This window comes from Siphateles boraxobius, unplaced genomic scaffold, assembly GCF_051911475.1.
Source record: "Siphateles boraxobius isolate OS27281-9 unplaced genomic scaffold, OSU_SipBor_1 16, whole genome shotgun sequence".
NCBI classification, from domain to species: domain Eukaryota; kingdom Metazoa; phylum Chordata; class Actinopteri; order Cypriniformes; family Leuciscidae; genus Siphateles; species Siphateles boraxobius.
The window spans coordinates 10,845,282-10,861,454 of record NW_027508766.1 but is presented as its reverse complement, the minus strand read 5'-3'; the positions used below and the strand labels follow the sequence as shown (position 1 = coordinate 10,861,454).

Genomic DNA, 16,173 nt, shown 5'->3' with positions numbered 1-16,173 from the left:
CACACACACACACACACACACACACACACACACACACACACACACACACACACACACACACACACACACACACACACACACACACACACATAGACACACAGCTGAAAGCCAAGGCTGCTGCTGACTCTACTTTGTCAGAACAGATATCCAGAGCTGCCTAGTCAGTGGATGAGTGTGTTTGGACAGACAGGGCTAGGGCCCCTGCGTGTAAGTAATAACCATCCAAATGGGTCACGATTGCCTGACGTGAGCCGCTGAGGGAGGGAAGTATGTGTGTCTCTGAGATTTCTAATGGCGAGGTATTATACGCCCAAGGGAGGATCACTTAGGAGGCGTTTCTGTTGATTTGGATGCCAGGACTTTGAATGCTCTCTAATGATGTGGTAGCTGAAAGGGAGAATGAGGAGGAAGAGAGGAGGTGAAAGGGATCACTTAAGCGAGGGAGAGGCTCAGAAAGTACACGATGATTCCAAGGTCATATAAGGAAAATGTTGACTTAAAATCATGCAGTGGCAATATAGACTTGTTCAAAGTAAATAAAAAAAGTGGGTTAAAAAAAAGAAGAGTAATTTACTCACTATTATTACAATTTAAACCTTCATTCGGTTTTATTTCTTTATTTTTCAGTGGGACACAAAAGTGATTTTCAAAAGTGTCTTCACACAGAATGTTTCCATACAAAGACACTGGTTTATAGTAAACACAGGGTTGTCAATCTCAAAAAAGTAGTACCTATGATTTGTGCTCTATATTTTACTTTACAGCTTTAACTTCACCTCCACTGCAGGTTTCAAATTAAATATGGCACCTATAGTGTGCAGGTTTGACGTCATTATTTCTGGTTACTTGACACTTGAGAACTAATGACGTTTGATGCTGTGTTTGATTTGAAAGACAGTTTGATTTTATTTTGACTGTGTGCCACTGAAGACATAATAGTATAAGGGTTTGGAACGACATGAGGGTGAGTAAATAATGACGCAGTTTTGGCTGAATTATTCTTATAAATTCTTAAATCTGCTGAGGTTTTAGTGCAGTTTACTGTGATGACTCTGCACAAACTCAGTTATTGACCGTATTCAGCTCCTAATGGAAACTCAAGTGCAACCAAGCAGAATCAAGAACTTGAGATGTCGACCCAGAGCTCACCTGACTTACCATCTCTGGGCTTTCAATTTATCCTCTGAATCCCTTTATCAAAAAACATGTTTTACAATACACTTTACAATTTGGTCCCCTTAGTTAGCATTAGTTAGTGCATTATGCAATATATAATAATCTTTGTTAATGTTATTTTATAAAAAAAATATATATATATTAGCAGACACAACTTTTGGTTTTAATAATATATTAAATTAAATTTAACAAAAATTTAAATTAAACTAAATGCTTCTGAAGTATTTTTCATTGTTAGTTCATGGTATCTAATTTAGTTAACTAATGTTAACAAATTGAACCGTATTTGTTATGCGTTGCCATTTCAGCTCCATAGGAACGCATTAACCCAAAGATTTTTTAAATAATTTATTTTATTAATCATCTTCCTTATCCTTAAAAGGGATGTGTGTCATTTTTTTCTGTTTTAAAATCTTTAAAATCTTTAAAATCCTTCTTCTATTCTATTTCAATGTGCACACAACTAGAAGTAAGCTATTTGTAGGTCATTTGGACAAATTAACTTTGGTCTTCTTGCATTAATGCATTTATGTTGAAGTTAACGGAAAGGGAGAGTGAGCTCTCATACATTCTTACACAAAGAATCAAACCTAATTTTTATATGCGTATATGTTTTGTACATGCAAAATTGTCCACATATATTGTTGTAAAGTGTGTCAGTGTCTGCTTTTCCCATGCAAGGGATTTTCTGATGGAAATTGATTTAATGCAGAAGAATAGGGCAGTCCCACATGTAACAATGTTCTGGCTCCTTGCCTTTTGACCCTGAGCAGCGCGAGTACTGACCTTTGTCTGTAGATGGATTACTTCCTGATTGTTATCCCTAATCCGGATGCATGTTTGTTAGTATCAATCTTCCTCTTTATAGGCTGCTACAAATAACACCGTAAATCTTCTTTAAATCTGAACAGTATGATATAAATAAATAAATACATTGCAAGCACGAAATGTGAATGTGTTCATATCCCTACTTCTTAAAGGAATAGTTTACCCAAGAATGAAAAATATGTAATTAATTCTGTGGAATACTTTTTTTTTTTTGAAGAAGAACAATATCCCTTTCAGTATAATAGAAGTAAGTCAAATCTTTAAAATTACAAAAAGGCAGTATAAAACCTGACCATATGACTTCATGAGAGAATGCATGATGCATGCATGATTTCTGTATATTTCGTTCTTTTGGAGACATGTCTTTTCAATGAATTGCTTTAAATTGATTACAGCTCACCAGTCATATCGACCACTTTTAAGGTAATTTATGAAGCTAGAAAGCTCCAGGCCTAGGGCTGGGCGATATGGCCTAAAAAAAAAATCCCCGATTTTTTCACAAAAAATCCGATTTACGATTTAAATCGATTTTTTTCTCTCCCTACTTAAAATCAATCTGCAGATGACAAAGAAATTGTTCAAAACAAGTTTTAACTTTATTTTGTTTTAATATTCCCTTCTGGGATTTGATCTCCATTAAAGTGCAATCAAAAACAACAAGCCAAAAAGACAAGAGGACAGGCCCTGTCTTTGAAAACAATGAAAATGTAACATAAAATAAAATGGGTGGATTGGGATTGGGGGGGATGTGTAAAAAACAAAAAAAAACTTGCATCACAATAAGTGTATTGTGATTGTCAAATTATTTGGTAACTAAACATAATTTTATTAAGTTTACTGGTATGCTATTGTTTTTATTATAACTTAACACAAATTTCCCAATTTCAATTCTATTCTTGTGATTTGATTCTGATCTTTATTCAATATAAATTCCTTTGGATAAATAGGTACAGTAGATACGTTAATGTGTTAATTGTTCTCCCAAAAAGAAAAAATTCTCCTAATGCTGTAAACATACAAAGAGCCCTGTCAGCTGGTATTATTAAAGGTTTACTAAGGTTTAATTTACTAACTGAAATTAAATATAATGCGTTTTTTTATTTTATAATGCGTCTAACTAACATGCGTTCTATGGGTCATTAAAAGCCATCCTGAGGTAAATGTAACGTTACGTGACATATGTTGTTCTCCAGCTGTTTTATGGACATCTTTCCGTGGTTGAAAAACACTGATCGATCGATTTTATTATATTTCGGTAAGTTGGTAGTAAAGAGTAACAGATGTTCGGTTCACGTGCCGCTTGAACTGAGATCTGCCAGCGTTCTTTCACGTCACATTTACAAGCGCCAAAACGGTGTTTATTGTTTGAATTTTGTAATAAAATTGACAGAATCTGAGAGCTGAGAATCTGTTTCATATCGATAGTAAACTGCTCTGTCTTGTCTGTCGGTGTCAGTGTCCTCTTTGCTTCGCGATTTTTCTCTGCGTGAGAAAATGGATGTGTGGCGTGAGAGCGTGTAAAAAGTGACAGAATTGCGTCTCTCACAGTGAACTCGTGAGAGTTGGCGGCCCTACAGATTCAGCTTGTAGCCTAAATGTTTTCGGCGGGTGTGCTTCTGCTGCCGCGGTCCTGCTCATTTGCCATGTTGTTTGTGTATCTCTATCATGGCAAGCGCTGAGCCCGGTCGGAACTACGGGAGCCCAGATGGGAGCGTCGGCGGTTGTGAAAGAGAAAACCGATTTTCATAAAAAAAAAATCGGCGTAAACTACACATTCGAGTTAATCGATAAAATCGATTTATCGCCCAGCCCTATCCAGGCCTTGTTTTTTGTAATTGCATTAAAAAGATTGACCAGCACATTGATTGCAATCAAAAAGCCATACAGATTTGGAATGACATAAGATTGAGTAAATAAAGCCAGAATATTGTATCTCTTTAAACTGACGTTGTTTTTAGGAGGAATTCTGCTTCAGTGCTCTGAAGTCATAGTCTTTCGAGCTGCCGTCACCCTTAAAGGGGTCATGAACTGGATTATTTTATTATTTTATAATGTTGCCTGGGGTGCCCTTATAATGTTAGTATTGTTTTTACATTAAACATTGTCATAATTAAGAAATAAAAGGCATTTTTCCTAGCCTGATTTTAGCCTCTGATTTGAACACACTGTTTGAAGGAGCGTGTCTGCTGTGAGACTTCAGAGTAAACACCCACTGCTGTGATTGGCTGACATGTTTGCATATAAAATAGCTAGTATTACATGTGAAACTCTCGGAAACTACTACGTTTTTACTATTACAGCTATCGAGAAGATTGACAAATATTTAAATGTATTGTTTAAAGCATTATATTCAAATCTATTCCATCACATGAAAGGTTGCAGTGATGAGCTGAGCAGATGACATACAGTCTGGTGATCGCGTGAAGAAAGATCTCATTATTGCAACGCAGTTTTTGCACACTCACGAATGCTTTTTCACCAAATAACAATGCAAACACGACGTAAATACAGGTAGAGCTTCGTTGTGCATTGATTTCATAACGAGATTTGCGCGCTGTGTGATTGATTGACTGACAGTTTGGGCGATTGGGAAAGGAGCGTTCTTTGGTCGCTTTCTTTCTATAACTTAATCACAGTTTTAATATTATTTCATCTTAAGAGAAACGATGTGAAGTTGATCGTTTAGTCACTGATGCATAATCAGTATTGAATGATTTTGAGAGAAAGATACTACTGAACTTGAATAATTACACATCAGAAATCACTGCTCACAGATCAGGAATTAAAATAAACATGGTTACTTACATGTTTGTGAGTTGCTGGCAGATCCGTGTCGTAAAAGTCTGTTTGCAGAGCCTGTGTTGGAAATTGTGACTGATTTTCTGTTGATTTAATAAAGCTTAACCACGCATTCCTAATATTGGAATCCGAAGGAAGCTTATGCAGCAACTGTCTTCTTCCACGACCAGGTACTGCACAATATTTCGTAAATGTTTATTGCTTGGTAGCTCGATCCAGTTTAGCAAAATTACATCGTCGTAGGAGGGGTTTTATCCTGTTTGACGTCATAGATCTCCACTTTGAAAAACCTGTCGTTCGCTGAGCCTGGTGTCAATAAAAACTTTTATTGGACTAACAAGGAAGTTTTCAGTTCTGAAACTTACAGGATATTCTTCTAGTATGAAGACCTCCTGTATGTCAAAAGCTCAAGGAAATTTTGATTTCTCAGTTCATCACCCCTTTAACTGTATTTTTTAGTGCTGAAGATGCCTCCCTGTCTTATTCCGTTCTCTTTTCCTCCATTAAAAACATGCCTTTGTACCTCCAATTCAGCACTATGGTTCATTTTCATGCGTCCAAATATAGGCGGGAAACTGTCCTGTGTGTTGTGTGAGATCATTGCTAATGATCTGCCAGATTGCAACTGCCCATTGTTTTCTGAGAATTTTATATTCAAAGCTTTTCTCTTCTCATCTGTTAAGATGAATAGTTTCTCTCATATGTAGTGATTCCTTTACATTTGCTTTGCAGTTTAGTTCATTTTAATAGAAATCACAACACATTAGAGAACCAATGACATTAAGAAACAATAACATTGATACACCTTAAATAATAAATACATTTATACAGTATTTTCTCCATGCAAACCACAGTTTAAAAGTTTGGGGTCGGTAAGATTTTTAAATGTTTTTAAACTAATGTCTTATGCTCACGGTGATGAATTTATGTTATGACAACTCTGAGATATTGGCATGTAATGGAATTGGTAATGTTAATATATTTGGTGTTGGCGGAATAGATCTGCTACCCCGCAGCCGCTACAGAGCAGGTACTGAGACTTTATATTGCAGTACATTCACAGACATTGTGGTGAGCATGTAAGACATGCTGCTGCTACACATGTAACATACATGAACCGACAAAGCAGGAGACAAGATATGAGAAAAGTGCAGAGCCCTACCCAACACAAACATCTTTTACAGCTAATGCCACAGTTGAGCAGCTCTTACCTAGTCGCTCTAGATTTTTGACTTTGGAGCATAGTTGTGAAACAGCTGAAAAAGACTATTGCTATACATTTGTGAAGCAACATTTCACCCTGCACAATTAATAAGCAAACCACACAAAACGGACAAAGATGGTTTAATTTGATCAAAATAATGCGATCAATCTCATAATCGTAGTAACCATATTCAAAGTATTGCTTTTACATGAGGTAAAGTTTAAACGCAATATTGCCAAAATCCCATTATAAACGCAATAGTGATGGTGCCAGTAAACGCACTGAGATCAAATACTGCGTAAGATTGCATTTATTTCAACAAATGAATTATAGCATTTATTTGAAATCATAGAGAGAGAGAGAGAGAGAGAGCAAGAGATGCATGAGAGATGCATGTGTGATTTTCTTGTGTCTGTTCAGCGTCTCTCTCTATTAACAATGAAACTGTGAGTTTAACTTCTTTAAAACCAGCAATTTTATCCCCTCGTTAATGAGAAAAATAACATAGCGATTCAGTAGAGAAGCAATTTTTTAAATAAAAGTTGCGTGGCAGTGTGCTCCTGAATGCTTCTGTGTGTGCACGTGCAGCGTGATCTCAGAGTGACGTGTGTGTCCTTCAATTAAAACAGCGTGAGTGATGTGGTATGTGTGTGTTTTGCGTTGAGAGGATCCAGGCAAAATCTTTATTCAAGAAAAGTCACAGAGACGTTCTCATTACACCACTGACTTTTTTTTACATCAGACTTTAAAGATTAAAAGATGTATTTTTAGTTTTGACTTGATTTATAATGGATGCTCTGTCCCTTCTCTCTGTCTCTTGATAATTGTAAACTTCATAAATGGGAGCCAGTCAGACCCTCTGCTGAGTAGGATGTCCCACAGGAGATCTCTTAACCCCAGAGGCAGGAGGGCTGGTGCACTGTAATCCTCTCAACTACAGTTATTCTCTTCCTCCACTGCAGGTTATAATTAGTTAATCTTACCTTCCTAAGTCAGGCCCACATTAGTGATTGCCAGCTATAACAAATCTTTATTTTATTGACTAGTTAGTTAATATCGGACATGAAAAAAATAATGGTCGTCTTGCCATTATGATAGTAATGGATAATCTGGTCTGCATGTGAATGTGGAAACACTGTTTAGTCGAATGTTGTTTTGGATGGATTGTCACATTCTAGTGTATACATGTTTGTCAAGCTTTGTGTATGATAATATTGGGCAGCAGTTGAACATGTATTATTGAAGCATAGAGAGTGTCTGGACATGCTGCTTCCCCTGACTGTCTTTGGGGGATGTTTGGGATTAAAGGTGCTTATAGCTGACCACATGTCTACCCACACACTATTCCCAATGACCAGGTAGTGACCAGATCACACTTGGATATGTGTGAATACAAATGGACCAACACTGTGTATTATCACTATTATGATGCACGGTGATCTCTGTCTATTATGTAGTCTAAAAATTGCATGTGATTTATCTTCAACTGAAAGTTTTGATTCTCGGTTTTATTCATCTGGTATAATTAAGCCCAATGACTTATTTACTATACACCGTCATCTTGAGTGTTTTATTATTAAACACTACATAATAAAAAAGGACAATGTTTTCATTAAAATTTTATGTATTTTATTTATTATTCTTTCAAGCATATTCAATCATTTCTATCTTTCCACCAGATGTAGTTCCTGGCATGTACACTGACTTTTTTTTTTTTTTTTGAGAAATTAATAAATGTATTCAGCAAAACCACATTAAATTGATCAACAGTGACAGTAAAGACTTTTAGAATGCTACAAAGATTTATATTTCAGATAAACTCTGTTCTTTTGGACCTTCGATTCATTAAAGCATACTGAAATGTATCACGCTTTCCACATTAAGCAGCAAATCGGTTTTAATCATTGATAATATTAAGAAATGTTCCTTACTAAGCACCAAATCAGCATATTAGAATGATTTCTGAAGGATCACGTGACACTGAAGAGAATGATGCGGAAAATTCAACTTTGACCATCACAGGAATAAATTCTGTTTAAAAAATATAAAACTGTTATTTTAAATATTAATCATATTTCACCATATTAATGTTTTACTGTATACTTTGATCAAATAAATGCAGGCTTGGTGAACATAAAATACTTTTATTTTTAGACTAGGCTTGCTGCGATAGTCAGTGTTACCGGTGTTATACGGTGTTCAACCTGACACCGATTACCTCATTTGCCCACCACGGCACCGCCCCCCACTGGTTTCATTTTTTGTTTTTAGTAATAAAAAAAATAATTTACTTCAGTTAGAGAACAGACACTACAATTAAAAACTAATCACGTCTGCTTGTCTGAATGAGAGTCACAGATCAGCAGCAGGAGTCAGATATCATTTATTTTATTTGTTTTGTTAATAAAGCCATCTTATTTGTTAAATGCTAGAAATAGTATTTTCCTTTTTGTGCATGTGCCTGTTTGTGTTGTGCGTACCATACCAACCATAACAAACTATTGCTATAGGCTATTGTGGATTTCAACATACGAAAGATTTTTAATTTAGATATCTAGGGCCATAACTATCTGTTTTATAAAGTTTATAAAGTACTATCTGTTTAATTACTTTACTTTTCTTTCCATGAAAGGAAGAAACTGTGTGTGAACCGTAAAATGTATTTTGGAGTACGTGTAAATAAAAAGTAGGTCACTGCGGATCTTAAAGGTGCCTTGTGTAATTTCCGCAAAAAAAATCAATTCATTCTCCACATTCCATACCAGATGGGGGCAGTCTACCTCCAGAAAGTGAATTGATCTACTCTAGAGAAACAAACGAGAAACGGCATAGTCTCTATGCTCCACCCCTACCTTCACAACGACCCTAGAGCCATAGCCGAAGCCGAGCCTACTCCTAATAGAGGACGTTTTGACTCCAGAGGAGAGTCGTTGGTTGATGATTTTTAAATGACACCTTCAAGCTACTCCCCTTCACCAGTGAATGTTCATATTTGTTTTGTTCATATTACATTTTTATTGTTAGTTTGAATTACATTAATTTGACAGACAGCATTCGCTGCTGTTGACCAAACTAGCGCCATTCAGAGCTGCCGACTCTCACGAATTCACCGTCACCGATTCTGTCAATGTTATTACGCAATTCAAACAAAAAATACCGTTTTGGCGCTTGTAATGTTAACGTTACACGACAGATCCCTAGCGCACGTGAACCGATCATCTCTAATAGCTAATAGTAAAAACACACGAACATTGTTGAAAGATACAGTATGCTACAACTTACCAAAATGTATTCTTCATACATAATACCCACCAATCCTTTTTTTTAATCAGCGTGCAGAGGTCAATAACATAGCTGGAGAACAAATATGTCAGATTTACCTCAGGAAAGCAATTTAGTAAACATAATATAGCTCACGTAGTTCTCATTACACCTTTCAATGTAGCCATCGCTAACTTTAGAACTTATATCGAACAGCCTTCGATACATTTTTATGTTATAACTTCCCGAAAAAACTAAACAAACATATAAAACATACTTCTAGCGAAATACTAACACCATCTTACTTACCAATCCAAAAGAAATGTTGCAAGTTCGGCGTCAAACCTCATTTCTTTCATTTCCATTAGTTGTCTCCAACGATGGAAAGCAGTGCCAATGTTAACTGTGGTTCTGCTCCTTTTTTTTATCCGATTTTATTTGTGATTCCGAGCGCGTTTTTTTTCCCTGCTGCGGGTGGTTGTGGTAAGGGTCTCTTGCCAAGGGCTTCAGCCATTCTTCCGCTCTCTTCCCTGAACTGAACTGTAGTAGTGGGGTGTACTTTCCAGACGATTGACATCAGTTTCAAGTACGCCCACAAGCCGTGCGACTTATTTGTGTATTGCAGTTTGGCTGTTGTTGCCCGCATACTGCCTCCCATGGCCGAAACTGGTATTATGACATCTGTCGGGCCGGGGCTACTAATTTAGCATGCTAATTCAGGTTGATATCTCTGCAACACTATAACTTTTCATTTTTTTAATGACATCATCGCCCTTATTTCTTCTCATTCTTTTGATCCGTGTAACTCATTTTTTGTATGTTTTTAACTCAATTCTGACACATGGCACCTTTAAAAAAAGTCTTAAATTCAGTTATAAGTATCTTAAATATCTTAAATGGTTTAACAAATTCTTAATTTTAGGTTTTACATTAAACACTGTTTTTATGTGATTATTACATTTCAAAAGACAACTTAAGTTTTTTAAGTTTCCTTGAGGTGATGATTTCATTAAATAAGTATTAGAGCTGCACATTCAAAGTAAAATCGGGCACTATTGCCTTTTTTGCCAAGCGATTGCTTGTTTTAGACAGTTACAAAATAAACTGTATCTGGCATATAATTCAATGTTTAGAATATGCATAATTCCACAATTATTAAATAACTTAAGATTAAATAATTTTGCTTGTAAATGTTTTATCCTTTGTTTCCTCGTAATCCTTTAAGAAAAAAACAAATTATTTGAGACATTAGTTTTTACACCCCTAAAGTTCTTTATGGGCTCCTAAATTTTTCAAATTGGGAGCAGACGTGCTCCTTGGGGGGGAAAAAAGTAAGCGTCAATCCCTTCTCTGGTGACAGATTTCTCCATTCATTATTAGTATCTCATGGTTACCATTTTGGAATCCCTCTCAAAACATCAGTTTTAAGTCAGACCCAAATGTATTCCTGGTCCTTTGTTGACTCCGCTCTAATCCTGACATCTGAGGAGGGTCAAGTGTTGAAATTAATTTTCAGATAACAAAAGAGTGATTTCACAAAATTTTAATTGTATCTATAGAGAGCAACACAAACGTCATGGTAAAATTATCTTGAGGTAGGCTATGTGTCAGGCACGTAGGGTAATCGGAGAGTGTTAAGTGGCTCAATCTAATCACTTCCTGATGAGAAAGGGAAAACAGACATAAGGGTCCTGCATGTGAGGCTTCTTTTCTGATTAGTGGCTCATCGACAATTCTGTCCCCTTGTTGTCGCTAACAGTTGTATAATCACACACTGAATAATAACAATAAATGTTTATCTGACATAATCTGTGCTAGAAAATGTTACTACTAGGGTAGAACAGTTCAATCTAAAGTGGAAGATGAAAATCAGGCAGTTAGCTGTCCCAAACAGCTATTCAAAGAATCATTAGGATGTAGACGTTCTCCATGATGTGGAAAAGTTGTTGTGAAGACAGTGGTAGTTGTGCTCTGGTGTGCTCAGGGTATCAGTTACTGTCAGGAAGTCAGTAGGAGATGGCAGGGGAGGCAGTCAAGTGAAAGAACAATAGCTGTTCTGAATAAAACTCTTTTGTGCCTCGAAACAAAAGACAAGAGCCACTCATCACAGGCATGTGACGCCTCAAATGTGTTTAATCACTGTTGTGCTCATCACTGCTGGACTGATGTGAAACACACAGCAGTGATAACCAGCATTTGACTTCTTTCTTACAGGCTAAATGTTTCATCTGACATAAAAGACTGAGAAAACATCACACTTAACACGTCATTTTGTCATAAGAGTTAGTCTGAAAGCTACAAATTAAATTTTTATTAGCTGTATACTAATAATATAATAAACTATATTGAATTATTTTGAGTTATTGCTAGTTTAAGTGTTACCCCATTTGTGCATCCCATTTGGAAGTTTACTTGAAACCCTCTTTGTGCCTTGATAAGTGGCAAGTCGTGTGTTTCCGCCAAGCATCTGTTGCTAGGAGAAAATACAAAAGACAGCCTCTTAATACACAATCTTATCATGCCTTTTTGTGCCAGTAAACTAGTGAAGTGTAAATCTACTCACATAGCACGGCTGTCAGGTTCGCAGAAATGTTTAAAAATATATACTGTATGTAAATAAATAAAAAATGTTGCATGCAATTATTAATATGCAACACACTCATTAGTCCAAAAACTATGTGAAAGTGTTACGTATATATGATTGTTTGAAAATGGATTGCAAAAACAAAGATTACTATTGCTCATACCAAGTGTGCCGCACAAGTCCTGAAAAGTGAAGCCAAAACGTTTAGATCGCCTCCAGGTGGCTGGATGCAGTATAGCTCATAAACCCCGCCCTCTCCATCTAATCGTATGGAACAAAAGATTGAACTTTAATTTCTACCTTTCCATAGCTGTTTATATCACACTGACATAATGAGTTGTGCTGCAGTAAATAGGGCCCTTTAAAATCCGTTTTATTTTTTTCCAAATTCCGTTTTATTTTTTCCCAAATTCAATTTTTTCCGTTTTAATTTTTGCAAATTCCGTTTTTCCCATTTTACTTTTGGGGAATTTTTTTTTTACCCTTTACTGTTATTTTAGTCGTACAAAGAGTGTGCTTTTAATGTTAATGATTAAAATGTACACAAATGAAACAGGAATGACCTTAAATTTATTGAGGTAACAAACATAACATTTACTTTTCAGGACAAATACTGCATGATGCAAACACTGCACTCGAAGTACTTCAGGTAACAACAAAATATTAATGGTTATGAGCTTTAAATTATCCTGTAAAATAAATTATATTAGTTTATATAAGTTTAAATAAAAGTCACACTCAGTCTCTCTCTAGCAAACTGTAAAGCGCGCTCTTGGACACACTCGGTCTCTCGCTCGCACTATCGAGCGCGCTCTCGGACACACTCGGTCTCACTCACACAGTGTCGCTCGCGGAGTTCGCTTCGCTTTTGTCCAGTCCGGAGCGCCTTGTGCTCGAGAGGGGTTGTGTGTGTGTGTATGTGAGAGAGACGCGTGAGTGACAGAGACGGAGGGAGAGCAGGGAAAGGAAATGCAACTGAAAGAATACGCTGCGTATTTTAAATAGCGTTAAAAAAAAAATAACGGAAAGCAATATGTGGCGGCCGGTGTTGATTCTGTGGCGCACCGCGACGAATTAGTCTATGTGTGGGAAACACTGCATAAAAGTCACGTGGGAACTGCTCGGCTCGGTACTGAGGGCTTAGCGTCAAGTTTCTTAACTTTTTCGCAGACTAAAGCAGAGCCGTGGAGAGCCGCTTCGCCATGCTTTCATTGTTTTGAAGGGGGAGAGGCAGCTGAAATGACGGGAGGGGTTGTGTCGCCCAGATTTGCTTCCCCAGGTCTGGATTTTCCCGAGAAATACGTTCTTCTCCCACACAAAAACATAATTTCATTCCAAATATGTAAAATTCCGCGAAATTCCACATTAACACTAGATTCTGCGTTCATTTGCCAATTCCGCGATTCCGTCCATGATTCCATGATCAAGGAAATTATAGGGCCCTAAGTAAACTGTACTAACCGTTTCTGTGGGGCCTCCACTTACGCTCACTACTGCGCAGACTCTGGCTCCGAGTTCACTACTGCGCAAAATCTGGCTCCGAGTTCACTACTGCGCAGACTCGTTTGAGAGAAGATGAGCTGCATGGTATTATAAGCTGCACATGTGGAAATGAACAGAGCCGCTCTTCACTCTGAAACTGACTATGTAGTTCTGTTGGTTGTATTTTATGCCTTGAATGGTTAGTTCACCCAAATAATCTGTCATAATTTACTCGCCCTCATGTTGTTCCAAACCTGTATGAATTTTTTTCTTCTGTTGAACATAAAAGAAGATTTTTTGAAGAATGTTGGTAATCAAACAGTTGATGGGCCCCATTGATCTTCCATAGTAAGAAAAAAATACTATGGAAGTCAATGGCTAGTGGCTACCGTCAACTGTCTTGTTACCAACATTCTTTAAAACATCTTCTTTTGTGTCCAACAGAACAAAGAAACTCATACAGGTCTGGAACAACATAAGGGTAAGTGAAGGATGACAGAATTTAAATTTTTGTGTGAACTATTTCTTTAATATTGGCCTTGCAATGCTCCAAAGGCCATTAATTCTACTACAGACATACGTGGGAAGCTTGTAACTGCCTCAACACCACAATTCACAGACCCGTGAGCATTGAGAATTATTGTTTTTCTGGTCTATGCATGGCACAAGAATGCCATTGAATACTTGCTCTCAGATGAAGTGAGAGGAATGTGGATTGGGATACTGCTGCTGTTTGCATGTGGGATGTTGCACAGTTTTGCTAGTGAGATTGGGACTCTCCAGCACGAAGTGGCCGCTCAGCTAAGTCCCTTTTTGGACCCTGGGTATACTTCCCCCTCGCTTTTCCCATAAGCCCCTGGTGCATGGACAAAGTCTCCTTTGTGTAGGTCGTAGCTCTTGGCGAGAGAGCCCACAGCTTTGAAACTTTGTTTGAACGATGCGATTTTCATTTCTATCTGTCCTTTGCGCTCTCTCCCATACTGAACTCACCCATGCCTCTTTCTCTCCCTCCCTCGCTTGTTCCCTCTGTCCCGGCCCTGCTTAACAACAGCATGAAGTGAGTGTCCGCTGAGGCTTAGTGCTTGGTATCCATAGCAGAGTTGTCTGTATGCATTGCAGGGTCATTTTGTGTGTGGACTTTAAAGAACAGAGTTGGGACAACGAATTGGCCCAAATGAGTTAAACAGTACTGCCTAGTCATTTCCCGTGAACTGAACATATCGTAAAAATAATAAAATAATCAATAAAGGTATACTTAAAACTTTGAGTAATGAACATAATGTATTACAATTTCTTGATACATACCGTTTCAAAGGTTTAGGATCTGTAAGATTTTTTTTTAAATGATTTTGATATAAGTCTCTAATGCTCACCAAAGCTGCATTTATTTGATCAAAAATACAGAAACATTATTACAACTTAAAATAACTGTTTATATTTAAATATATTGTACAATTTAATTGATTCCTGTGATGGCAAAGCTGAATTTGCAGCATCATTTCCAGTCTTTAGTGTCTCATGAAATCATTATAATGTACTGAATTGGTGCTCAAGAAACATTTCTTGTCATTATCATTGTTTAAAACAGTTGTGCTGCTTATTTTTATTGAACTTTAATATTTTAATATTTTTATGGAGATTTTGATAAACATTTTTAGGATTATTTGACAGAATTTATTTGAAATAGAAATCTTTTGTCAAATAATAAATGTCTTTTTACTTGACATTTTTGATTAGCTTATTGCAACTTTGCTGAATAAAAGTATTTATTTCTTAAAAATACTGACCCCAAACATTTGAACGGTAGTGTATATTTGAAAAAGTGTGTATTAAATTCTTTAAATATCTTTAAATTCACCAAAGATAAGAGGACCTCATGGCAGACTAACAAGGCAAAATCTCTGTATATTAGATGACACATTTTTATAGTCTCAGTTACAGTGTTTTGATTTGTAAACTCATTATAGTGTTCAATATGAACAAAGGTGTCGTAGGTTATGGTATTATATAAATGTTGGAATTACTGATGTTTTGTGGCTAGTGTAGTTTTAAAGTTTCTTCTCATTCTGTTATCACTTTTCCAGGTGGTGGTGATAACATTTCTGACTTGTCTTTCACCATATCAGAAGCAATAAAAGTTGAGGAAAATACTGGCTTTGGAAAGCTAGTGTTATATCCAGCACTTCTATCCCCTCAGATACTGTTGTTTAATAACCTTTTCAAAGAAACACAAGCACTTTATGGATAGTAATTCAGTGTGGAGGTTTCGTCAGAAATCAGTGCAGAACTGCACAATAAGATTACTCATTTACTCAAACAGCATTGTATCCATGATGTTTATTTTGATGTTATCAACATTAGAAGATGTCAACTCGAGCCAATGACATCAGCAATGGACGTTGAATCAGAGGACAGTTTCTCTTTTTATTACAGTATACGAAATGCCTATGACAGTATTCACTCACTAGCTCTATTCACACTGAGCTAGTGCTACATACGTCACTTATACCAAATTTTCCTGAGCATATATTGAATAATAGGGAGAGGTATAGAAGAATAGTCACCATGAGCGTTCACCTTACACAAATCTCTGAAAAATATTAAAATGACCAGTTCTATTAAAAAAAACAGTGTTTATTCCATAGACTATAAAACAAATGTCACCCATAGGTTTCTGAAGGGCATTTTTGAAGCCCAAAGTGGGCGGAGCTGGCCGTCGCCATCTTGGCAGCACGTCACCGCGAGTCACTCCCGGATAGCCGAAAATGGGCAAAGTGGCTGGATTAGCTGAGGTGACGTGACGGCTAACAGACAGCAGACAAACGGCTAGTAGTGACAG

The 16,173-nt window shown here is 36.8% G+C and overlaps 1 protein-coding gene across 10 annotated transcripts in view; it reads left to right on the top strand.

Moving 5' to 3' along the window:
* Positions 1–16,173, top strand: part of slc4a4a (solute carrier family 4 member 4a) — a 67,637-nt gene that overhangs the window by 11,281 nt on the left and 40,183 nt on the right. The window lies entirely within an intron of this gene.